The sequence below is a fragment of the Balaenoptera borealis genome, assembly GCF_965194805.1.
Source record: "Balaenoptera borealis genome assembly, chromosome: 11".
Classification (NCBI taxonomy): domain Eukaryota; kingdom Metazoa; phylum Chordata; class Mammalia; order Artiodactyla; family Balaenopteridae; genus Balaenoptera; species Balaenoptera borealis.
Window position 1 is genome coordinate 16,131,870 of NC_138868.1, and position 26,150 is coordinate 16,158,019.

Consider the following 26,150-nt stretch of genomic DNA (forward strand, 5'->3'; position numbering starts at 1 on the left):
CTGGAACATTCCATTCATTCCTCATCCAACAAAGATCTGCTACCCCTACTGTGTGCTACTATGGCCTCTGGAGCAACTAAGGCCGATAAGGTGACGTCCCATCCATCAATGAGCTAACAGTCCTCCTGTGAGTGTGCGTGTGTGTGAGCATGTGTGTCTCACTTCTCAAGAAGTTAGCCATCATAGCTTCCAATAACCAATAAAAGTGTAATAATATTTAAAAAAAAAAACAGCCACTCAGCCACCTCTTCATCCCCCCAGGCCCTCAGCAGCTCCAACATCTGGACCTACATCAGGGAGGCTCCGGGGTAACGGAGGGAGGGGGGAGGCAGGTGAGGAGGGGGCGGGTCTCTCAGTGGGATCTGATGACTGTGGGCTGCCCTTCAGCAAGGCCCAACAAGCTGCCATCAGCAAGGTTTTCCAAGCCGCCAACAGGCTTCACTATCTCGTCTCTACAGACAGCACAACTGGCTGGGGGACCTCCAGTGCAGCCGCAAGATGACTAAGCCACCAGTTTCTGGCTGGTCCTCCAGCCCTTGGCAGAAACCTCTAGAGCCTCACATTTCCTTCATGTGTGTGATAAGCCAGTCCTTTCTCAATCGCTTTCTCTTAAAGGGACAGAAAAATAGAAACTGACCAACCATGGCTGAAAAGTAGGCATTCCACATTCAGGCCCAAAGACACACCAGGACTTGGAAACTCTTCACCCACATTCCCACTTCTCATTCCAGCCCCAGGAAGCTTGCAGGTTGCAGGGAGTTTATTTCACCTCATTTCATCCCTGTTTTAAGGAGGGTTTTGATTTATTTTTTTAATTGAAGTATAATTGGTTTACAATGCTGTGTTAGTTTCTGGTGTACAGCAAAATGATTCAGTTATACATATACATATTCTTTTTCATATTCTTTTCCATTATGGTTTATTACAGGATATGGAATATAGCTCCCTGTGTTCTACAGTAAGCCCTTGTTGTTTATCTATTTTATATATAGTAGTTTGTATCTGCTAATCCCAAACTCCTAATTTATCCCTCCCCCACTTTCCCCTCTGGTAACTATAAGTTTGTTTTCTATGTCTGTGAGTCTGTTTCTATTTCGTAAATAAGTTCATTTGTGTCATATTTTAGATTCCACCTATAAGTGATATTGTATGATATTTGTCTTTCTCTGACTTACTTTACTTAGTATGATAATCTCTAGGTCCATCCATGTTGCTGCAAATGGCATTATTTCATTCTTTTTTTTTTTGACTGAGTAGTATTCTATTGTATGTATATATACCAGATCTTCTTTATCCATTCATCTATCGATGGACTTTTAGGTGGTTTCCATGTCTTGGCTACTGTAAATAGTGCTGCTATGAACGTTGGGGTGCATGTATCTTTCTAAATTAGAGTTTTCAAGGAGGGTTTTGATGATGGACACAGAAGTCCCCAAGTTGGTGTTCACGGCTGCCATCCACAGGGCCCAGCGCTCTTCCTGGGATGAGGCACCATGATCCCCATTTTCCAGGTGGGGAAACTGAGGCTCAGGGATGACAGGACAAGACCAAGGCCACACAGCTAGCAAGTGGCAGAAATTTGACTCTAGAGTTTCTGGGTCCAAAAACAAGTATCAAGTCCCCGTGTCATTTTCTCCTTAACAAACCTCAGAACCCTGAAGGAAATGCCTGGTTCACTGCTATCAGTATGTGCTGGAATGAATCACTGGGTGGGTGAATATGTGAATGAATGAATGGATGGAAGGATGGATAGATGGATGGATGGATGGGTGTGTGAAACAGGAGGAGTCAAGAAATGCACCAGCCTCACAGGGCACTTAACACTGGGCCCAGGATTAGTCCGCAATTCAACTTTCCCACTCTCCCTGGAGCTCTTGCTGGGCTCAGCGTCCAGATAAAAGTGTCCCAGATAATCCAGAGTTCTGCAGGCCAAGAGCTGAGAAACAAGCAAGATCATCCAAAGGTCTGGTTGCAGCCTGTGCGTGTGTGTGTGTGTGTGTGTGTGTGCGCGCGCACATGCACACGTGAATGGTGGGGTGGGGCAGGGAGGACCTGTGTTTGGAGACAGGAACTCTGTGGGAAGGACGAAGTGTGCATAGGAAGGCCATGGGTGGGCAGTGGGAGCCGGGGTGAGTGTGGAGGAGAGGCATGTGCAGGGGTATGAAGGCGTTTGCGTGGATGGGCGCGTGCAGTGGTCCGTGGCGTGTGCAGGAGTGCGTAGGTATGCACAGGCGTGTCGTAGGTGCACAGGTACGTGGTCAGCGTGTGTGCGGGACGGTGAGCACGAAGGCATGGGTGTGGCAGGTGTGTGTGCCCATTAGAAGCAGTTGAAAGCAATTGATCTGTGTCTTAACAAGACCACAGTGGCGGGCTCCATCAGCTCCCAGGGTAACACATTTCAACCACAGCCCTGATCCCAAAGGCTCCCAGCCTGGGAAGCTTGCTGCCCCCCACTAACCCTCCCTGGGATCTGCCCCAGCTGGCCTGCCCCACTCCCTCCCGCCTATGGCAGGTCAAGGAGGGCCCTCCCTGAATAGGAAAAGCACATGGTGCTTTTATTAGCATCTGAGGGTGCCAGGCCAGAGGAGGTCCTAGACAGTTCTGAAATCTCTGCTCCCTCCCTGGCCCCATTTCAGAATCCTGAGGATAAAGGGTTGGTCTTACTTCACCTGACCTGGGATAAACTAAGGACGCAGCCAGCAGGGAACCTGGGGAGGGGGGTTGAGGAGGAACACACAAAGCTGGAAGGAAAGTGAGCACGATAGAAGGTTCTCCCTGCTGAGAAGAGCCCAGGGGTCAATCCCGGGGCAGGCTCCCAGGAGAGACACACTGGGTCCGGCCTGCAGCCCTCACAAGGCCCACAGTGACCAGACTAGTTCCTCCCTCGGCTCAGCAGGACCCGGAGCCTGGGCTGAGGTTCTCAGTGCACAGGTTAGACCTGATGGGCACCTGACCAACCGGTGTGGGGATGCCTGGTGAGTGGGCCCAGGAACCAACCCCGATGCCCCAAGGGACCTCCGTGCCCTCTGGCCACTGGACAGGTGGCCACATAGACTGCCATCTGTCTGGAACAATCAAGGTCCCCAGCCCTGTCCTTGGTCACAGCTGACCTCAACACTTAAGATTCTGAAAACCACAGACCACAGGACCGTCAGCTCAGACCAGGACTAAAGCCAGGTCTTGGCCGCCTGACTCACCAGTATATTCCTAGGAACCCCCTCCCCAGTGCCAGCCATGGTACGTGCACAATGTGGAGAGAATGAATGAATGAGTGGAATGACAAATATTGGGTAGCCACTGGGAAGTTCCTCAGAGATCAAGTGGGCCATCCCTGTCCCCATTTCACAGGTGAGAAAACTGAGGCCTGTAGAAAAGAAGCAATTTTCTCATCACCAGTCCATTGCCGAGGCTACCCTAAGGTCCAGCCGTCCACTGTAAGGCCTCCACCTTCCTCCGGGAGGGCTGGTTTACACTGGTTATAAGTACCCGCCTCCCTTGCTTTACTGAGGATTCTGTGTCCAGCGAAAGTGCCACAATCAATCAGTGATGTCTCTGAAAGGGAGGGAGGAGTGACAGCACATCTGCCTCGTATTTGCTCCTCCTGGCCTCAAGGGGAGGGGGGAGGGGAGGCAAAAACTCCCATCTCTCAATAGAGGTCATTATTTGCCAACTTAGTCCTTTACCACAGGAGGCGGGAGGCGGGCTCAGCCTGGCTAGTTCTGGAAACTGGGCAACCCTGGGCCGCCTCTTCCCTTGTCAGTACCTTCCCCGGCTCAAAACCAGAAATAATCCAGCCGAACCCACATTTCGGCAGCTCCTCCTCCTCCTGCTTCCTTCCACAGGTGCTATGTCCCTGCCCCCCAGGAAGTGCCGTCCTTCACACCTCCAAGGCTCTGCGCTCTTCCCGCTGCCCCAGTTACCCCTTCTGCTGAGAAAACAAATCCTTCCAGGCCCAGGACAAGAGGCAGCCCCTCTGCCCAGCCTTCCCCAGAGTCGTACGGATAGAGCCCATCTTGCCCATCCCCCTGCCCCCTCAGGTCTCGAAGCAACTGTTTCCCCCAACAGACACTGCTGTTCTTTGTCCACGTGCCCCCTTGACAGAGAGGCCCGGGATGGGGGGTGAGCTGCTCGCCTCAGTACCCCCAGCACCCGAACCGGGGCTGGAATACAGTAGGTGCTCGATAAGTGCATGGGGAATTATATTGACACGTCTCCCTGGCCGCCCCTTCTGGAGCTGGAGTAAAGCCTACAAGGAATTGCAAGAAAGGAAAGGGAGGGCTTCAAGAGGCAGGCCGTGGGGAACCACAGTGTGATCTGTTAACAGTGGGAGAGGAGAGAGAATGAATTCATTTCCTCCCCGTAGTAATTTGCCTGTAAATATTCACAAACCGCGCACTTTCTCTCAGCCCTCCTGTTAAAGATAAATGCATAAATAAACCAGCCTACCCAGGGCTTTGCACCCAGGCTGCTGTTCCTGTCCTAAAATACCAGGGTGACTATTTCATTAGCCGCAACCCTCGTGCAAGAGTCCCAGAGCGGGAGCGGGCTCAGCAGAGGTAGGGGTCAGCGCTGATCACTCTGGAGCTGGAGCAGATTTGTCTACAAGACCCACGGAGTTGTGGACCCAGCAGCCCAGAGGCCAGAACAGGTGGCCTCATTGGCCGGGGTTTGGCTTGGAGAAGAGTACTCCCCACCCCCCAACCCTGACCCCAGGGAGGGTCCAGAGGTCACACACAGGCCTCTGTGCTCCAAGTGGATCCCTTGATAAGGAGAAAAACAAATGCCTTCCTGAAATGCTAGAAATCCATGACATACGGAGAGGGAGCACGAAGGTCCCAGACAGACAGGCTATTGGAGGGCAATGACCTCTGGTTAGGGGGCCCTGTCAGGGCAGAAGTCTTCCATCCAGTGACCAGGGCCCCTCATAAGTTACCACGGCTCCCTCTTGGTGTCCATCTCTGAGCACCTGGGGAGGGGTAAACGTAAGCCAGACAATGGCAGGAAGAAAGTGGGGCTCTTTCCTTCTCCCTAGACTGACCGTTCAAGCTCCTGGGGCACCAAGAGGGAGCTTGGGCCCAAAGCCCACTCCTGTTAACATGCTCAGGATAAGGACCAAATCCTGAGAGACTGGTGAACCTGGACTCACTTAAGCAAGTCCTAGAAGGACAATGGCAAATCCTTGCATAGCACTGGCCTGGACAAGCTCTCTTGCTTTTAATCCTCATGGCAGCCCTAGGAGGCAGGTTACTATTATCCCCATGTTATAGATGGTAAAACTGAGGCCCAGAAATACAGCCACACAGGGAGTGGGAGATGGAGTCAGGATTCAAACCCAGACATTCTGGCCCTGGAGTCTCGCAAAATGACTAGCGCACAGAGGAGGAAGGACAGCAAAGTGGAAAGAAGCTGGACGCAGGGTCTCAGGACCAGGGTGAGTGGGACTTTTGGGGGTAAGGGAGTGTGTGTGCTGTTTTTCTTTTAAATATATAAAGGCCCAGGTATGCAGCCCACCCACATGATTACCTCACTTAATCTCATCAGCAGCTTTGTAAGGAAAGGTTATTATGCCCAATTCACAGATGGAGAAACCAAGGCTCATGAAGCTTAATGGTCTTCTTCCAGCCAGGAAGTGAGAGCCAGTATTTGAATCCAGACCAACTCACCATCGCCACCTCTACTGGCTTCAGGCCCAGCTCCTCTACCAGCCAGAGTGACTTGGAGCAAGTCCTTCACCTGGTGGACCTCAGTTTCCACATCTCTAAAATGGTCCTTTCCTGAGCCCCAGCCCAGGGCGGCTGGGAAGACAGAGTGAGACAGTAGCGAAAGTGAAGGAAAGGCCACTGCACAGCACACAGCCTACGCCGCAGGCTCTAAAGCCCAAGTCCTGGCCGCACCTAGAGGATTGACATTTACAACAGCGCACCCCGACGCCCACAGGATGCTCTGCCAGCAAAGAGATTCAATTATGGTCATTATGGTGCACTTAGGAAAACCAGGGAGCAGCCTAATACATTTCAGAAAGATTTGCAAGAGCAGAGGATGAATCAAAATGAGTTTTCTACTTAACCCTCAGTTAAACAGAAAATCCATTTAACCACAAGGCATCACTCTGTCTTCCCACTCTCCAGTCAATCATTTTTTTTCTTTACTGTCTGCCACTTCGATTTATATTTTTATTCCCTGAAGCTGCCTTAGAATGAAAAATAAGTTCATTGATGGAGAGAAGGATGTCATAAACCTCTGTGGGTTTGCAGCCCTGGATCAACATCCTCAAACCTTTGCTCTCTCTAACAGGGCAAAGGCGAGTACACTGCCTATATCCGTGGCTGCCAAAGGAGCTGGTGGGCTCTGGAGGAAGCAGTTCCTCGGGCCCAAGGGGGAGTGCTAATTCACACCTCCCACCAGCCCCTCCTCCTCTCTCCACAAAGCAAACCAAACATCTGCAGTCCTTGGAAGCTTCTAGAAAAAGGCTGGGGAGAGGATGTGCTCAGAGGGACCACAGGGGCTGGATTCCTTGACCTCCAAGTGTGTTAAGCCACAGAGCCGTGGAGATCAGAGTTGTCGGGGAGGCACGATCAAGAGCAAAAAAGGATAGATTCAAGTTAGGGAGAGTGTTCCCCCCATGAAATAGGAAAGAAAACATAGCAGCAGCTAGTTTTCTGTATCGTTAAATAACGCAGCATTGAATACCCACACGCCACAAGACACTCCAGGCACGCAGTTGCCAGATAAAATCCAGGATGCTCAGTGAAGTTTGAATTTCAGATAAACACTAAATAATGTTTTAGCTTATGTCCCAAATAGTCCATGGGACTAATACTGATGGGATATACTCGCACTAAAAAATGATTCACTGGCTATACAAAGTTCAAATTTACCTGGGCGTCCTGTAGTTTTATTTGCTAACCTAGCGACCGTTTCCAGGAGGCACGCATCTAGCATCTAACATTGGTGGACATTGGAAGCAAGCTGCATGCCCACAGAGGGGGGCCCCTAACCCAGTGCTGCCCAGGAAGGAGTACTACGCGATTGTTCTGCAGCGGGAGCTGGTGCGCAAAGAAAAGCAGGAAGCCGAACTCAGCGGCCTTTCTGGAGGCATCTCTGCCGAACGCGCTCCTGAGTGGGAACAAAAGCAGGAAACGAATGGGCCTCTTGTCCTGAGAGGGGCACTGAATGATTTCTCTTCCCTTCATTTTCCAAGCTCTCTGTAATGTTGTTTTACGGCCTTAACAATAACAGCGTGCACTGGTACACACGCCCAAGCACACAAAGGGCTCGACTTTTCTTATCTTTGAGAGGAATCAGGCTGTTCTATCAGATTTTGAGCTCATTGAAGTCGAGGACTGGGAATTTTTAATCCCTGCATCCCAGTGGACGCTCAGTGAATGATGGAGGGAAAAAGAAAGGAAGAAAGGGAGGGAGAGAGGGAGGATGTGTCAGCACAAATGCCAAGAGCTGGGAAATCAGCACTTGGAAAGGGGCTCCTGGGGCCCAAGGGGACCTCCCAGGCTGGAGGAGCCACTCCATCGCCCTGGGTCTCCTCGCTCCCTCTCCTGGCTGAGGAGGTCTCCACAATCATGGGCCTGGGTGCTATTTGGAGAGCAGGCAGCACACAGCCGCAGGTCTGAGACCCCCTGCCCCGCAGTGCTCTGCATTTACCCAAAGCCACTGCCCAGCAGGGGGATGCACCGCCAGAAGGAGGAACAGGCCTGCGGAGCTTCCCCCAGAGACAGACAGCAGATTCTGCACCCTCCTGCTTTGCCCTGTCCCCCTCCCGTGGGACGCGCCTGCCTCTCGGTTCAAGTTCAGTTTAAACAGATGTTGTGTTCCTAAGAAGCCAGCCCCATCTTTGAAGCCCGGGAGAAAATCTCAGCTCTGAAGGTATATTTCCTACCAAGAAGGCTCTCCAGGAAGTCTTGGAAGAGATAAAAACCCAAAGTCCTGGATGCTTATCTCCTGGTATTTATGAGATTTTTCATTAGAACGGCTGTCTTCACGGACTGCTCTGCTGAAAGGGAAAGGGAAGGAGAGAAAGGGAGGGAGAGAGGGTAGGGATCCCACTGGGCAGGGCCAGGTGTGTCCCCAGGAGGGATGTAGCCTCACATCCACCAAGGCAAACTGTCACCCACGGATGAAGCTTTCGGTGCCCGACTCTCTGTAATACTAAACTCTGTGCACAGATGGTGCTCAGAACCAGGGTGGCCTTTAGGAACTAGAGCCTAATGCCAACCTACTCAGGGTCCCCCAGGACACCAGGCTCCATCCTGCCTCCCTCTTCAGTGTGTACTGGACACCTGGAAGGCCTTTCTGCACCTATGCCCACCTGGAAACTAGCTGGCCATCCTGCGGGACCAGCCCACAGGGTCTCCTCCTCAGAGTTCTCCGCTCCCCCCACCCCTCCATCGCCCAACGACCCTCGTGGAAACATCTCCCAAGGGCGGGGCAGTGGGAGCGGTCTGCGCAGGGTCCATAGGGGATGAATTGCCTGTAGGGAATTTAAAAACAAATATAAAACCGACTGAAAGGGACTTCCCTGGTGGCTCAGTGGTTGAGAATCCGCCTGCCAGTGCAGGGGACACGGGTTCGAGCCCTGGTCTGGGAAGATACCACATGCCGCGGAGCAACTAGGCCCGTGAGCCACAACTACTGACCCCGCGCGTCTGGAGCTTGTACTCCGCAACAAGAGAGGCCGCGATAGTGAGAGGCCCGCGCACCGCGATGAAGAGTGGCCCCCGCTTGCCGCAACTAGAGAAAGCCCTCGCACAGAAACGAAGACCCAACACAGCCAAAAATAAAAATAAGTTAATTAATTAATTTAAAAAAAAGCCATTCACAATTTCAAGGCATCAACCATGACATCATCCTAGAGTTATTCTAAAAATAAAAAAAAAAAAAACCGACTGAAAGCTGACAATTCTAAACAATGTCAGTGATAAAACATACTGCCTTAAAAAAAAATCCTGTTGCTCCAGGTTCTAAACAATAGCTGTAATCACAGCTGAGTTTTAATAATATGTGTGGAAGCTTCAAATGAGCACATTTTTATTACTTGACCTTTAAAAACATTGTGTTTACATGGACGTTAGTTCAGAGAACACCCACTTATTCCCCAACACAAGCCAATTCTGCTACACACGTTCATTGTGAGAATAAGGACTCAGAATCGCTGGAGTCCTCTTTCAACATAGCTCCACTCCCTATGCCACCAGATATTCTCACAGTTAAACAGTAGATTTTAACTAGGCAATGACAGCGCAGTGATTGTAAGGATGAGGAAACAGAAACGGGTTATTGCCAAGGCCGCCACCTCTGTTCATTCTCCCAACCTTGTGGGGTTCACTCTTTTGGAACTTTGTGTATTTTTTCTCTTTTTTCAAAATATACATTAATGTAATTAACAAGTATGAACCCATTACTTTTTTCCCCATTTTTTGCACTGTAATGTCTGTTTGTTTTTTGACTGGCATGGTTCTATATACGAAGTCCACTAAAGGGAAAGGTTCACTGTTTTCTTTTCTGGCCATTATTAGAATTGGTTTTACTTCACCACTGTTACTGAAAATAATTTTGTTGTATAGAGATGACAGGTGTTAAAAAGCCATCTTCCCCAGGTGTTGAATATCCTAGATATGTCCTGCTGCTCCTGTTCTATTTTATGTTGGTCACTGACAGCTGAACAACGCCCGCCTTCAGGGCAGGCTAAGCCCGGGCTTGCTCTTGCAGCTGGCTTCTCTTCTGGAACAGTTCCCAGGACAATGCAAAAATATCTGTTCACCCTGGTGTCCTGGATGGGCCACCCTCAGGGCAGCTCCAGGTAGCAACCAGTGGGCACCTTCTACAGGTTCTCCAAGACCCTACACTCCCCAATCATCTTCTCCATCTACACTCACCCCCAGGGGGTCTCATTAAGCACTAAGGCTTGAAATACTCTATAAGCTGATGGCTCCCAAATTTGTCTCTCCAGCCCAGACCTCACCCCTGAACTCTAGGTTTGTATCTCCATCCAAGTTCTTGCCACGTCCATTTGGATAGATAAATGTCTCAACTTAAAATGCCTCAAAAGAGAACTCAGTATGTTCTCCTTAGACTCCTCCAAAGCCTAGCCACCCAGGCTCCTCTGTTTACAAAACTCTACGGTCACCCTTGACACCTCTCTTTCTCTTCCACCCCATCAGTGAGTCTTTCAGCTCTACTTTCAAAACAGACGATGAATGTTTTGGCTTCGAAGCACCTCCACCACCATTTTGTTCTTCCAAATCACCTCATCTCTTGCCTGGATTCTAACATCAGTCTCCACCCCGGTCTCGTTGTCCCCTGTGGTCTGTCCTCCACCCTGCAGCCAGAGTGATCTTGGTAAAATGTATATTCGATCCTGTCTCTTCCTTGTTTACTGGCTTCCCATCATATTCAGAGTCAAAATCCAAAGTCTTCACCTGGCTGGCAGCTCCCTCCTGGCCTCTCCTTCCTTACCTCCTTCCCTCTAGTACCCTGGCCTCCTTGCTGGTTCTCCAACATGCCAGCCGCCTGCCTGCTTAATGGCCCTTATTCTTGCTGTTCCCTTCGCCGGGAAGGCTCTTCCCCCAGATGAAGTCAAGGCTCATTCCTCACTGCCTGCAGGTCTCTGCTCAAATGACATCTGATCAGGAAGGCCTTCCAAGCACCCACTATGCGAAATAGCACAGCCCTGGCCACTCTCTGTCCCTTCCTGCCTCTAATACTGCCTGACATTCAGTTTGTTTGATCTCTGTCTCCTGCAACTAGAAGCCAAGCTCCGCGAGGGCAGGGACTCTGTTCTTTTGTTCACTATGATATTCCTAGAATGTAGAGCAAAACCTGGTACATAGTAGGGGCTCAACAAATACTTATTGAATCAATGAATGTGGACTCACGTTTGATATCTGCCCTCAAACTAACACTGGGCTAAGTATTGTTGCCACAATACCCATTCTGCAGATGTGGAAACTGAGACAGAGAATAGAAGGGATTTACCCTCAAGATCCCTCAGACAGTGACAGATTAAAACATATGCTTCAAAGGAGAGGAAATCAATAGAGAAAATCAATAAAATCAAAAGCTGGTTCTTTCAGAAAATTGATAAAAATAAAAAAGCCTCTAGGCAGGCTAAGAAAAAAGGAGAGAAGATACAAATTATTAACATCAGAAATGAAAGAGAGGACATCACTATAGTTCCCACAAACATGAAAAGGGAAATAAAAGAATACTTTGAATAATCCTATGCCCATAAATTTGATAACCTAGATGAAATAGGCCAATTCCTTGAAAGACACAACCTGCCAAAACTCATACAAGAAGAAATAGACAATCATAGGCCTGTATCTACTAAACAAGTTGAATCACTAATTAATGACCTTTCAAAAGAGAAAACATCAGGCCCAAATGGGTTCACTGGTGAATTCTATCAAACATTTAAGGAGGAAAGTGTACCAATTTGCAACAATCTCTTCCAGAAAATATTAGCAGAAAAAATACTTCCCAACTCATCCCATGAGGCCAGCATTAACCTAATACCAAAACCAAAAAAGACATTCCGAGAAAAGAAGACTACAGACCATATCTCTTATGAACATAGATGCAAAGATCCTCAACAAAATACAAAATATTAGCAAATAGAAATGAAAAAAGTATAAAAAGAATTATATACTACGGCCAAGTGGGATTTATCCCAGGTATGCAAGACTGGTTCAGCATTCAAAAATCAGTTAATGTAATCCGTTATATCAAAAGGCTAAAGAAGAAAAATCACATGATCATATTAATAGATACAGAAAAAGCATGTGACAAAATCCAATACTCATGTATGATAAGACTCTCAGAAAACTAGAAATAGAGGGAAATTTCCTCAACTTGATAAAGAATATCTACAAAAAACCTACAGCTAACATCATCCTTAATGGTGAGAAACTAGAAACTCTCGCATTAGGAACAATGCGACAACTCTCACCACTGCTTTTTAGTACTGTACTGGAAGTCCTAGCTAATGCAATAAGACATAGGTTTTTTACTTTCACAGATTGGGAAGGAAGCTTTTTAAATTTTTACAGGTGTTTTAATTTTACAGATTGGGAAGGAAGAAATAAAACTGCCTTTGTTCACATATGACATGATTGTCTACGTATAAAATCTGTAAGATATGACAAAAAAAAACCTCTTGGAACTAATAAGTATTTACAGCAAAGTGAGGTTTCAGGATACAAGTTTAGAATACAAGAGTCCATTGCTCCCCTATACACAAGCAATGAACAAGTGGAATCTGAAATTTAACAAAAATAATAATACATTTCCATTGGCACCAAAAGAAATGAAACAAGGTAGAAATTTAACAAAATATGTACGAGATCTGTATGAGGAAAAACTACAGCACTATGATGAAAGACATCAAAGAGGAAATAAATAATTAGAGAGTATTCCATGTTCATGGATAGGAAAACTAAATATTGTCAAGATGTCAGTTCTTCCCAACCTGACCTATAGATTCAATACAACCTCAATCAAAATCCCAGCAAGTTGTTTTGTGGATATCAGCTACTGATTCTAAAGTTTTATAAAGAGGAAAAAGACCCAGAATAGCCAACACAATATTAAAGGCGAAGAACAAAGTCAGAAGACTGACACTACACAACTTCAAGACTTACTATAAAGCTATAGTAATCAAGACAGTGTGGTATTGGCAAAAGAATAGACAACTATATCAACGGAAGAGAATAGAGAGCACAGAAATAGACCCACATAAATACAGTCAACTGATCTCTGACAAAGGAGCAAAGGTAATACAGTGTAGAAGAAGTAGTCTTTTCAACAAATGGTGCTGCAACAACCGGACATCCACATGCAAAAAAAACTAATCTAGACACAGATACTATAACCAACAAAAAAATTAACTCAAAATGGATCACAGACCTAAAAGTAAAACACAAAACCATGAAACTCCTAAAAGATAACACAGGAGAAAGATGTAGACGACTTTGGGTATGGCAATGACTTTTTAGATACAACATCATAATCCATGAAAGAAATAATTGGTAAGCTAGACTTGATTAAAATTTTAAATTCTGCTCTGTGAAAGACATTGTCAAGAGAATAAGAAGCCACAGACTGGGAGTAGATGTTTGGAAAAGATATATGTAAAGGACTATTATACAAAATATGCAAAGAATTTGTAAATTTGTAAACTTGCATTATAAAACTCAACAATAAGTAAACAAATAACCCAATTTAAAAATGACAAAAGACCTGAACAGACAACTCACCAAAGATACACAGATGGAAAATAGCGTATAAAAAGATGCTTTACACCATATGTGATCAGGGAATTGCAAATTAAAACAACATTAGATACCACTATATACCTATAAAAATGGCCAAAATCCAAAACTCTGACAACACCAAATCCTGGCAAAGATGTGGAACAACAGGAACTCTCATTCATTGTTAGTGGGAATGCAAAACAGTATAGCCACTTTGGAAGACAGTTTGGCAGTTTCTCACAAATTTAAACATACTTTTACTGTACAATACAGCAGTTGTGCTTCTTGGTATTTACTCAAATGAGTTGAAAACTTATGTCCACACCAAAACCTGCAGAAGTTTTATAGTAGCTTTATTCATAATTGCCAAAACTTGAAAGCAAAAAAGATGTCCTTCAGTAGGTAATGGATAAACTAACTGTAGTACAACCAGACAATGGAATACTATTCAGTGCTAAAAAGAAATGAACTTAGCATTATTCACAGTAGCTAAAATGTGGATGCAATCCAAGTGTCCATCAACAAATGAATGAATTAGCAAAATGTGGTTTACACATACTGAGAAATATTATTCAGCTTTAAAAAGGAAGAAAATTCTGACATACGCTACAACATGGATAAACCTTGGGCATATTACACTAAGTGAAATAAGCAGTAAAAAAGATAATAATGTATGATTCCACTTACATAGGTACTTAGAGTAGTTAAAATCACAGCGACAGAAAGTAGAATGGGGGTTGCCAGGGGCTGGAAGAAGGGAATAGGAAGTTATTGTTTGATGGGTATAGTTTCAGTTTTACAAGATGAAAAGAGTTCTGGAGATGGATGGTGGTGACGGTTGCACCACAGTTTGAATGCACTTAATACCACCAAACTGTACACTTAAAATGGTTAAAACATTAAATTCTGTTATGTATATATTTTACCACAAACAAAAAAATAGGGGAAAAAAAGGAGTTATCAAAACATGAAAAGACATGGAAGAACCTTAAATGTATATTACTAAGTGAAAAAATGCCAATCTAAAAAGGCTCCAGGGACTTCCCTGGTGGTCCAGTGGTTGAGAATCCGCCTTCCAAGGCAGGGGATGCGGGTTCGATCCCTGGTCGGGGAACTAAGATCCCACGTGCCATGGAGCAACTAAGCCCACATGCTGCAACTACTGAGCCCGCACGCTCTGGAGCCCGTGTGCCACAACTAGAGAGAAGCCCAGGCGCCACAACGAAGGATCCCGCGTGCCTCAATGAAGATCTCACATGCCACAGCTAAGACCTGATGCAGCCAAATATAAATAAATAAATATATATTTTTTTAAAATAAATAAATAAAAAATAAATAAATAAAAAGGCTCCATACTCTATGATTCCAACACTATGACATGAAGAAAAAGGCTAAATGATGGAGACAGTAAAAAGATCAGTGCTTTGCCGGGGCTTAGTAGGGAGGGAAGGATGAATTGGCGGAGCAGTGAAACTACTCGTATGATACTATAATGGTGGATATATGTCATTATCCATTTGTCAAAACCTATCGAATGGGGCTTCCCTGGTGGTGCAGTGGTTGAGAATCCGCCTGCCAATACAGGGGACATGGGTTCGAGCCCTGGTCTGGGAAGATCCCACATGCCGCAGAGCAACTAGGCCCGTGAGCCACAACTACTGAGCCTGCGCGTCTGGAGCCTGTGCTCCGCAACAAGAGAGGCCGCGATAGTGAGAGGTTCGCGCACCGCGATTAAGAGTGGCCCCCGCTCGCCGCAACTAGAGAAAGCCCTGGCACAGAAACGTAGACCCCACACAGCCAAAAATAAATAAATTAATTAATTAATTAAAAAAAAAAAACAACTATTGAATGAATGTACAACGCCAACAGAGAACCACAGTATAAACTATGGGCTTTGGGTGATAACAATGTGTCAGTGTAGGTTCATCAATTGTAATGCATGTGCCACCGGGTGCGGAATGTCAGTAGTGTGGGAGGCTGCACATGTGTGTAGGGATGTATATAGAGACAGAGAATGTGAGAATTCCCTGCACTTTCCCCTCAATTTTGCTGTGAATCTAAAACTGCTCTAGAAAATAGTCTATTAAAAAAAAAAAAAAAAAAAGCTTCAGAGTCCACAGCCCAATCTCCTTCCTCCATCCCACAGTGCCTTTCTTTCATAACTTAGCCCTGACCATGGCCCAGAAAGGGAAGACAGCTCGGCAAACCCCAAAGCACAAGGAATGGCCCCCTTCATTTCTTCTCAGATAATACACTACCACAACCACCAAAGCATCACTGCCAGGCAGTTTGGACTTCTTCCTTTATTTGTAGGCTATAAATTAAAATACATTATTTTACACTTTTAACTAATAAAAGAGGCAGCTGGGTGCAGCAGAATGATCACCAGTCCAGGTCAGAAGACTCACAGACTGAGCCCCTCTCTACCACTCCATAGCTGTGTGACCTCGGGCAAGTCACTTCCCCTCTCTGATGCTGACATGCATCTGAAAATAGGGTTTCTATTCCCTCCCTCTTTGCCACATCTGGCTGTTTGAAAGTTCTTCAGCTGTGATTCACAATGTGTATATATGTCATTACTTAAAAAAAATAATAAAGCCATTTAAGGGCATGTTTTGCTAATTTTTGCTGCATGAACAGAAAAACAATGATTTGCTCATTCTTTAGAAGAGGAAGTTTAGACTTATTATTATCTCTCCATGATGTTAAGTAGTGGTCACCCCACAGAGTGAGGGGGTGGTCTGGCCTTGCTCTCACAGCCGACCAGGTCAGGGAGAGGGGGCAGCTCGGAGGGAAAAGCTCCACCGGCTGAGCCTCCCATCAGGGACGATGGGTGTGTGGTCCTGGGATGAAGCTTCTTGTGCAAATTTAAAACAACTTGAAAAAGAAAAGAAGGAAAAGGTTTGGGATGGACAATATTCTAGAGGGCAGAGAAGGACCAGGTTGCTGTCATGAGTCACATATGGACACAGGGCTGGCCCCAGACCAGAAAGTTCTGGCAGACTTTGAGCTGAGTAAGCAGGAAACTGGGGTGGTGAGAACCTGTCACCCTGTCCCCTCACACACGTGTCCCAGAGAGCGAGGGGGAAGCCAGGAGGGAGACGAGGCCTGGGGCTGCTACCCCTTCCTGCCCTTAAACTCAGGGCTTGTGCCCCATCAGTCAGAATTGGACAAAAAGGAAGGGTGGTACTGGGACGACACAGGTAATGAGATCCACCACTTCCTGGAATGTTGTCTTCTTCCTGGGCAGTGGGCTACACACTTGATATCCATCGCCTCATTTAATCTTGACCATGAAGCCTGCAGTTGTAATGACTATCTTCATCTAACAGGAGAGTAAACTGAGTTCATCTGCCCCAGCTAAGACATAGCCCTGAAATTCATCTAATACCAAAGCTATGCTCTCCCTCCTAGATTAACCTGCTTTATGATTTATAAATAATGCATGGAAATGTGATGTAAGTAGCAAGAGTGAATCCCTTTTCTACTTGGTCAATGAAAAGATGGGAGCTTGAGTCCAAACAGGATGCGGGAATCACTGGATCCCAATGCCACCTCAGCTCCATGAACAGACATAAAAGTTCTGGACTGAGGGAGATGATGGTCTCACCCACCTTGGCTGGACTCAGAACACAGCTGGAGCTCTGGCCTCAGCTCTGAGGGCTGAACTATGAGAGTGCCAAGTTCAGGCCAGAGTCCACCCAGAAGAGGGTCAAGAGAGCAAGAAGTCCAGAGAGCACCTAGACCTGCATCCTCAGAGAGAGGCAGAGGTAACTATGACCCTGCACTCAGAAGATGAGAAGGTGTGGGATGGGGATACAGGAGAACGGCCGGGAGGGAAAGGGGTGATGCTTGTTCCCTTCAGCCCCACAAAGCAGATTCGGGGCAAGAAGATGGAAGGTACAAGAAAATAGATTTCAGCGCAGCACAAGGAGACATGCTGACCTGTCAGAGACAGCCCAAGGTGGCCCAAGGCAGCACAGGCTGCAATGGAGGCTATGAGCCTCAAGTCCCTGGTTGGGCAGATACTGACAACCACCTGGCAGGAACTTTGGGGTGGAGAATCTGCCAAGCATTCTCCGCCAAGAATCTGCCAAGGCCTTTAAGTCCCTTCCAGCCTTTGCAGAGCTGACCCACTTGACCCACACCCAACTCTCTGAATGAGCAGGCAGAGAATATCAATTCACCTTACAGAGGCAATGGAGGTGCTCAGAGAGGTTGAGCAACTTGCCCAAGGTCACACAGTGGAGCAGAGCTGAACTGGGACTCAGGTCTTCCTCCAAATCACACTGGGGTGGGTAAGAGGTTAATCAAGCTCACCTGGACCACTGGCTTCTGTTCTCACCTTCGGCATCTCTAAAGCCTTCCCGTAATCAAGGAGAATCAGGATGTCTCCCTCACTAACCTCTTTCAACTCTCTCATGGCCTCTTCACCCCCACAATTGAAGCTTTAGTTCAGGGCCACATCCTCTCCACCCTGCACTGCCCTGGATCATTCCAGCAGCCTCTCAACCAGCCTCCCTAACTGTGCCTCATCTTCCTCTAAACACCAGTAGTGCAAAACCTCGGTTGCACATTGGAATCACCTGGGGAGCTTTAAAATATAATAATACTTCTCCATAAGTTACACATAAAGCAACAGTAATCAAAACAGCATGGTACTGGCATAAGAATAGATATATGGACCAGTGGAATAGAACTGAGAATCCAGAAATAAACCTATACATCTATGGCCAATGGATTTTCAACAAGGTTGCCAAGATTATTCAATGGGGAAAAACAGTCTCTTCAACAGTGGTCCTGGAGTAACTGGATATCCATAGGCCAAAGAATGAAGCTGGACCCCTACCTCACACCATATACAAAAATTAACTCAAAATGAATCAATGACCTAAATATAAGAGCTAAAGCCTTAAAACTCTTAGAAGAAAACACAGAGTAAATCTTTATGACCTTGGATTTGCCAATGGATTCTTAGCTATGACACCAAAAGTACAAGCAACAAAAGGAAAAATAGATAAGTAGGTAGAGGCTCTGCTGTGGTGGCAGCCAGGCCTCCTTCACCACCACCCACCCCCACCAGCCACCTGCTTCCCACTGTCAGATCTCAGCAGGAGGACAATCCAGAGGCCTCCTAAAAGTTGCCTTCACTCATTTGCTCAGCCTGCTATAGAGGGCTGGCTGGGGAGATAAAAGCATCAAGGGACTCCCCTTTCTGCCTGACCTCCAAACTCCATGCAAGGCTGGGTGGAGAACGCAGGAGCCGTGCGACCATGGGAGCTGTGGGCTGTCACTGCAGGCATGCGGGGTGCTCTGGGGACACATGGGGCCACCATGAATGCCATGGGGTGATGCTGTGAGTTCCTGGGGGTGCTTCGCGAATGCCGTAGGTGGCTCTGTGGGCACCAGGGGGAGCCACTGCAGTGCTGTGGGGAGTCCCCGTGGACACACACAGGGCACCTCTGTAGGTGTGGAGCCTTTGCGGGCACTGTGGGTGCCGTGGGTGGCTATGGTAAACACACTATCCTTAGGGCAGGAGCCCCATGTCTGGGTCCTAACCTTGCTGCTTTTTAGAGGTGAACCCTGGATTAATTTACCACTTTTCTGAACCTCAGTTGTCCTCACTTAAAAAGAGCTTGTTAATCCCTGCCTCTTGGGGTGTGGGGAGGATCAGTGATTACCTACAGAAAGGGCCCGGGAAAGATCACCAGGAGTGAAGTGTAAACCATGGGATAGAGGCTCAGGGAGAACTGTTCACACCCGAGATGGCCCCATGCCCCAGGGGTGTCAGAACAGAGAGCTGACACAACCCAGGCCCTTCATCTCAGGCCTTTTTTAGACCACGCACAGAGAGAGGTATGTGTCTCCAGGGTAACTGCACTGTGTGGTCACAAACACCCAGCTTTCACATCCCAAGAGCCTGGCCTCTTCAAGGAGGTCACCTTGGGAGGCTACCCACATTATTCCAGGGGGCTACCCTCGTTCAAAGCACACAGGATCATCTCGCTGGTGATTTCCTGGCCCTCATAACCATCTTGTGGTGGTGGGGGGGGGGGTGTGCATGCTGTTTGCCCATTTTATAGATAAGAAAACTGAGACTCTAGGCAATCAAAGCACTCACCCGGAATCAAACAGCTACTGAAGGGCAGAGCTTCGACTCAGCCTCCACCAGCCCGGCTACCAGACCCCAGCAAACATTTCCCACAACAGCTCACGCCTGTCTGCCCGTTGCTGACAGTCATCTTTGGATTCTCCCTGTGACTCTATAATTTCTGTTTCCTGACTAACAACAGGGGCCAGGCAAAATTACTCTGCTCCCTCAGCAGCCCTGCTGAAGGTAAACCAAGAACAACGGCCCCCTTGCTGCTTTTTTCTGTACCTAAAGAGATTCTTTCCACTCGTCTGAGGCCCACGGCTTTCCCTGATGGAGAAACATCCCAAGGAAGTTAAGGTTTTTCTGACTCGCTTCAGTGCCTTCTCCTGACTAAGAAAACCTGGCGGGATCCAGGCTCTGTGATAAGGTGATAGCTTCCTGCAGGGATCAGGGCAGCTGCTGCCAGGAGGCTTACAATGAAGATTATGGCCCAGGCGGCTGGCAGAGCAGGGTGAGCTGTGGGACACAGACGCTGTGGAGGGAGTGAGAGAAGCCCCCCAGGCCCCGGCCTCGCTGCTCCTCTGCCACTGACCACTTGGGTGGGCCTTGACATGGCCCTGTTTTATCTGCTGCTAGGACCTGGCCACCCTGCCTTGGATTCCAGCCTAAAATAATCCCGGCCAGCCAGGGGGCACATCCAAAGTTAAGAGGATGAGCTTAGAGACCAGGTGAATATCAGATCGGTGAGTCAGAAAGTGGCCAGTGCTTCCCAACCAAGGGCACCAGAGGCAGCTGAAATTGCAAACGCCATCAGGCGGCTGGGCACAGCACTTTAACGTGGGTACACGCCATCCACCCTCACAGCAGCCCCAGGAGGGGGAAGGCTGGTGGCGGGGGTCTGTAGGGAGGGATGGTGTGGGGAGATTTCTTCAGCTCCCTCATCTCATCTTCTCCCCAAAACAACCCCATGAATAAGTGTGATGTTCCCATTTCAGAGATCAGAAAATCAAGACTCACGGAGATTTTTCGAAGAGCCCAACGTTTAAAAAAAAATTTTAGGAAAGAAATCACTTCCATGTCTTTTTTCAAGAAATGAATTTCAGAGAGGTGATTTGCCTTCAGGGACTTTTTAACCTTAAGATTCAAGTCATAGAGCTGGTAAGCAAAATGCACAAGAATGCTTGGGTAGTTCAGGGAGGGGCTTCAAGTAAGCCACATTACTTACTGCTGTGTGACCTTGAGCAAGTCACTTAACTTCTCTGAGGCCTGGTTTTCTCTTCCCTGAGATGGAGGTGATAACAGGGCTGTTGGTAGAGGGATTGCACATAGCCCTCCACTCGGCACGGAGAAGCCCTCAGTCAGTGTTGGTTAATCTGACTCTTCTGATTAGTTGGGACTCAAACACAGTCGCATCTGCGCCTCAGATCCTGTGGTCTTTCCCCTGAGGCTCTGAGTCATCCTCTGCTCAAGACTGGCAATCAAATCTCAGAGCTTTCAAATCCCCTGTCCTCTCCACAGCCATGCCCAAGCCCCACCTCCATCTCTGCCTCCCTGCTGCTCCCACACCTGCCCTTCCCCCAGCTCAGCCCTGGTCTTGGGACCTCAGCAACTGAGGACCTGCGGGCTGGAACAGAGATTCAAGTCACTGCTGCCCCACTTTACAGATGCGAAAATGAGGCCCAATGAGGGAAATGGCTTGTAAGGGCTCTTGAGGCACAATGGTGCCACAGACTGGGCCAGAGGACAGATATCCTGGATCCTCATTCAGGAACCTTCCCTGAGGCGACCCAGCCCGTCACCAGTCCTGGGATTGTGGGCAGCCCAAGAAGCTCCCAGAGCCCAAGAAGCAGACCAAGTCTTCTCCGTTCCCAATTCCGTCATGGAATATGGTGATTGATCCTAGTCTTTGTGGACTTGAACTTTATCCAAAAAAGACAGTCCTGGAATGGGGGGAGGGGATGGGGGGAGGGAAGGGCTGGAAATCACCCCAGGAAGGTATTTCTTTACCACAATCCCAAGACCATGGTGGGTGTGGAGGAAGGGGAGGCGTGGCAGGGGTCCTTGACAGAGGCGGGACCCTCCGTGATCCCCCAGGAGCTCTGCTTTCCCTTGGAGGGCTCACTCCCTCCAGCCCTTCAACCCTCACTTCCTGGATCGACTCAGGACCAAGCACGACCTTCGGCCCCGTCAGTGGGGCGGCACCCAGTCTGGTGAGACCCCATCAGCCTCTGTCTCCTCACCCCTCACCTTTGCTCCCCATCCCGGAGCAAACATCTGGGGGTGAGGACAAGAGAAAAGCCGCCCTTTGCCTGCCCTGCCCTCCAGCACGAGCTGAGAGCTTTCTCACTCAGAAATGCAGAGTCTGGAGGGGCAGGGAGCAGAGAGAAGATTAGACCCTCGTATTTGAATACGTTAAGATCCACACTCCCATGTCGCCAATCATACCTCTTTCAACTCGTGTCTTTTCCGTTCAGGGGTGTCAAGATTCTCTTGAAGTCTCTTTCTGATGGTAGCTTCAGGATAAACTCTAGAAGGAAAAGAGGGAGAAATACATTTTAAAAAGGCAAGTGTGGGGGGCATGTGGCTTCTGGGGGCCACTTCGTCCAGATGTGCACCCGCTCCCTCCTCCCATCTCTGAAGGCGCAGAAGCCACAGCCCCCGTGGCCAGAAAGACAGAAGCAAGCACCCAACCCCACAGAGGGTCCCAGGATGGCATCCCCAGAGCCTAGGGACTGGGGCATATTTTCAGTCTTCCAAAATCAGCCCAGGAGCCTGTACAACGTCCCTGTGATGACACGGAGCGTGCTGTAACCACAGCGGCACATTGTGTCGCTTTGCTTCTAGCTAGAATAGTATCATCTTGGTGTGGGAACTCCATTTTCCTCAAGCAGAGAAAAGGCTTTCTGAGTCATTTTGAAAATGCAAAAGCGAATTAATCATCACCTAATGAATGCAGGCTTTGGGGAAGACCGATATTTTCAAGATCTGGTATCTGTGAAGAGATAAGTGGAGAAATCTTTGGCGGTGAAAAAAACGACTCAGCCCCAGAGTGCAGGGGCCAGAAGTCCAGCCTCTCCCCCGACCCCTGCCTCCTCTCTGTCAGTTTGACAAAGAGTCCCCAGGTCATGGGAGAAGGATCAAATTCACCATGTCCAGGCCACATACCTGTCAGCCAAGGCTCAGGCCAGTCCCAGGGGACTAGCTTGTTCACATGCCCAGCTGAGCAACAAAAGGGCAAAAATTCACAGCGGAGTGGGAGCGGGGAGGGCTAAGCACCACCATCCTTCCCTTCCCAACAACCTGGCGGCACAGTAGAAGCCCTGGTCAAGTTTCATATTGTCTCAAATGATAATTACAATAATCCCGATGCCCTCAACAATTCCATGAGAAAGTATGGCCACTTTAGAGATGGGCCATGGTGAATTCAGAGGCATTAACTCACCCAAGGTCTTACCGCTGAAAAGGGGCAGGGCCAGGGCTACACTCAGGTCCGTGGGAAGTCAAGTCCCTTGCAAGTGCATCTCCACGGCGGGAGAGGAGCGATCAGGAGAGCAGTGAGTTCAAGGTCTACCCTGTAGATCCCAACACCAGTGTACCCTGGGCATAAAAGAAGTTCTCAGAACTCCCTGCTAACTGACGGGGAACAGGGCTTGGCCAGAGGACGTGATCTCGTTTTACTTAGCTATCTCTGCCTCAGACGTCCACCCAGGCAGTGTCAGCCCAAGGGACCTCAAGTGTCATGGGCCAGACTAAGCCTAGTCAGAGGAATTCATGATACGTATACACATCCATATACATATACAGCCATAACCATATCCATACACGTGCATATACATACGGATATGGATGTATATATATATAATTTTCATTTTTAACTACAAAAGTGAAAGTTTTTCCATACCTGTTCATCCTATTTAACAGATAAACCCACTGCAAAATCTTTGTAATATGACGTCGTAGGCTATATTACATGTAATCACACATGTGTGTACATGTGTGCACAAGCATGTGCCCATGGGGGCCCACAAGCAGACAGTGGCAATTTTTTACACAAATGGGCTCTTACCTCGCATGTTCTACAACCCCAGTTATCAGTGATACCATGTCTACCTCTGCGAGTGAGCACACATGCATCTCCTGGAGTCTTTTTCACAGCGGCACAGTATCCCATGGGAGGTGTGGACCACAATGCACTCACCTCTCCCACCATGGATATGTGGATATTTCCATCTCTGGCCATTACCACCTTGCGGCAACGGTCCCCTTGGCGCCCACAGTTCTGTGTGGAAAAGTTCATGCAATTCCAAAGCCCGGATGCCCCGAAGTGGGACCGCCGGGCAGAGGCTCTGCACACATCACGTATGGCAAACTGCCTTCCCAAAATACTGGCTCAACTCCCCTCAAATAGCAGGGCAGGAGCCCCTTTGCTTGAATGCAAATTTGAACCCAGGGTTCAGCCTACAGAGGTGCTTTTCTGCTCCCCTCCTGGTGGCCTGGGAGGTCGCATCCCCCGGATGAGGGAGGAGTTTATTTCTCGGCTCACGCAGAGGTCCACCCCTCCCCCTCCCCCAGAGCACCTCCCAGTTCCCGGCCCACCTGAGCCGGGAACTACATTTACGGGCTCAGAACTGATAATGAGCTTTTATGAGCTCTGGGGACCGCGAAGGACACGTATTAATGTCAAGTGTGCCTGTCAGCCACGCAGCCTGGGAGAATGTTACACATTAACAAAATTAAAGGCTGCAGCCACGCCGGGAAGGAGCCGCGGGCTGCACATCTGGCAGTGCGGGCAAGGCCCGTCAATAACGAAATTACTTTTCAGGTTTCGCACTCCCGAGCCTGAAGCTGTCTCCCATCTTCGATGGAATTCTGCCTTCCTGCAGACTAAGAGGAGATTAGTTTATTACCAGCCTGCCAGGAGAGGCAAAATCCAGCACTAATCCTAATTCCCATTTAAGCAGATCTGCATTGTGTGAGGGAAACCAGCTGTGCTCGGAATTTCTTCCCCCTTTCCCCTGAGATCTCATTCCAGCCCCCTCCTCTCCGTGGGGGAGGGAGGTCACTACAGATGTTAGGCCCGGAGCCCTCCCAGGAGGGGGTAAAAGAATCCCAAGGTTTAGGGCCAAGACGGGAACTGGGGCTGGGTGACAAGAGGCAGCGTTGAAAGGTGGTGGGCTGGGTGATGGTGGTCGCCGTTGACCGGGCTGTCTTGTGCCGTGGAAGGGAGAGGCCCCCATGGTTCTGGCCCCAGACCTGCTCTTGCTTTTGTACAAAGATCCCCGCCGCCCCCAGGTTTGAAGTGGCACAGGTTGGGATCCTGAGTCCAACTCTAACTAGCTCTGTGACCTTGAGCAAATGACCTTGCTATTCTGTGCTCAACTCCTCATCTGGAAAATAGGGTTAACAACAGCTGATGCCTCCTAAGAGGTTGTGAGGATTACATGAGGAATGTATACACAGGACTTAGCTGAGAGCCTGGCACATGATACCCTATTTCTTGAATGTAAGATTCCATGGGTTATAATCGTACCGTTATTATATGGACTTCTAAGAAAAAGAAAACACTGACTGTTTAATTATGACATGTCACTTTTTGTATGATGCATCCTGGTTTTAGAGACCTTAAAATATTTTTTTTTTTTAAAAGTGTGCCTTAGAATCCATGAAATATATAGTAAGAGCTTAATCAATGGTACTTAGTGATGATATTGGCCAGGTGCGCCCATTTTGCAAGGTCTAGTTCAAAACTTAGACCTTCTTCCTCCTCTTCTTTCTTCCAATCAAAGCAAATCTGCACTGGGTGGGGATACCAGCCCTCAATTTATAAGAAAAATTCTGATAGCCACTTCAGTATCCTGGATAGGACCCGGATGAGAGACTTAAATATCTACCCTGATGATTCCTACTCTAGAACAGAGCACACCTGTGTAACGGGACACCCAGATCAAAGACTCTTCACTCTTCTCCCAGTCAATGTTTCTCTACCATCCCATGTCTCCCAAATCATCCCTGCCTCTCCATTCTCACTGCCCCTGCCAGCCCCGCCTGGGCTCAGCCCGATCGTTGCCTATCTGCTTGCTGCAAACAGGCTCCTGCTGGTCTGCTGGCCTGCAGCCTCTGTCCCTTCCAAACTGCCCTCTCCTTTGCTGTCAGACTGAGCCTATAAATGTCTTTCTCTCCTGCTTCAGTGGGTTCCCTGGCCTCCCTTTGCCTATACACAGGGCCTTTTATCATCTGATCCCCAGTTGCCTTTTCAGGCCCATCTTCAGGTCCTCGCAATATGCACAGACCCCACAGTTAAACTGAACTCACCTGGACTTACACGCCCCACCAACACACTCAGCCCAAACTTGCTGCTGTCCACTCTGCCTGGAAGTCCATTCTTCCTTTCCTAACCCTGAACTGCAGCCCCCCACATACTCCCCAAATCACCTGGCAAACTCCTACCCATCCTGTAAAACCGTCCTTCGATATCTCCTCTGAGAAACCTTCCCAGACTTCCAAAGGCATGATTAATCACTGTTCTCTGGGCTCTATGAGTTCCTGAAAGATGGGGATGATGTCTCAATTCCTGACTCAGATAATAATAGTTGGATGAATGGATAGTTGCTATGATAGGTGGATGGGTAGGGAATGGATCTATACAAGAATGGAATGGCAGAAGAGAAAAAGAGGAACTAGGTTGTAGTTGGTTGCAGGGATGGATGAATAATTGAAGGGATAGAAAGATTAATGAATGGATACATGCATGGAAGCAGAAATGGATGGATGGATGGATGGATGGAGAAATG

General features: G+C 48.2%; 1 protein-coding gene across 4 annotated transcripts in view; it reads right to left on the reverse strand.

The window, feature by feature from the left end:
• The window catches only part of TSPAN18 (tetraspanin 18), a 182,404-nt gene that overhangs the window by 126,424 nt on the left and 29,830 nt on the right, over positions 1-26,150 (reverse strand). For all 4 annotated transcript variants that reach the window (XM_082342346.1, XM_082342342.1, XM_082342343.1 and 1 more), the window contains exon 2: positions 21,805-21,886. The gene's annotated coding sequence lies outside the window, so the exon portion shown is untranslated. The remainder of the gene's footprint in view (positions 1-21,804; positions 21,887-26,150) is intronic.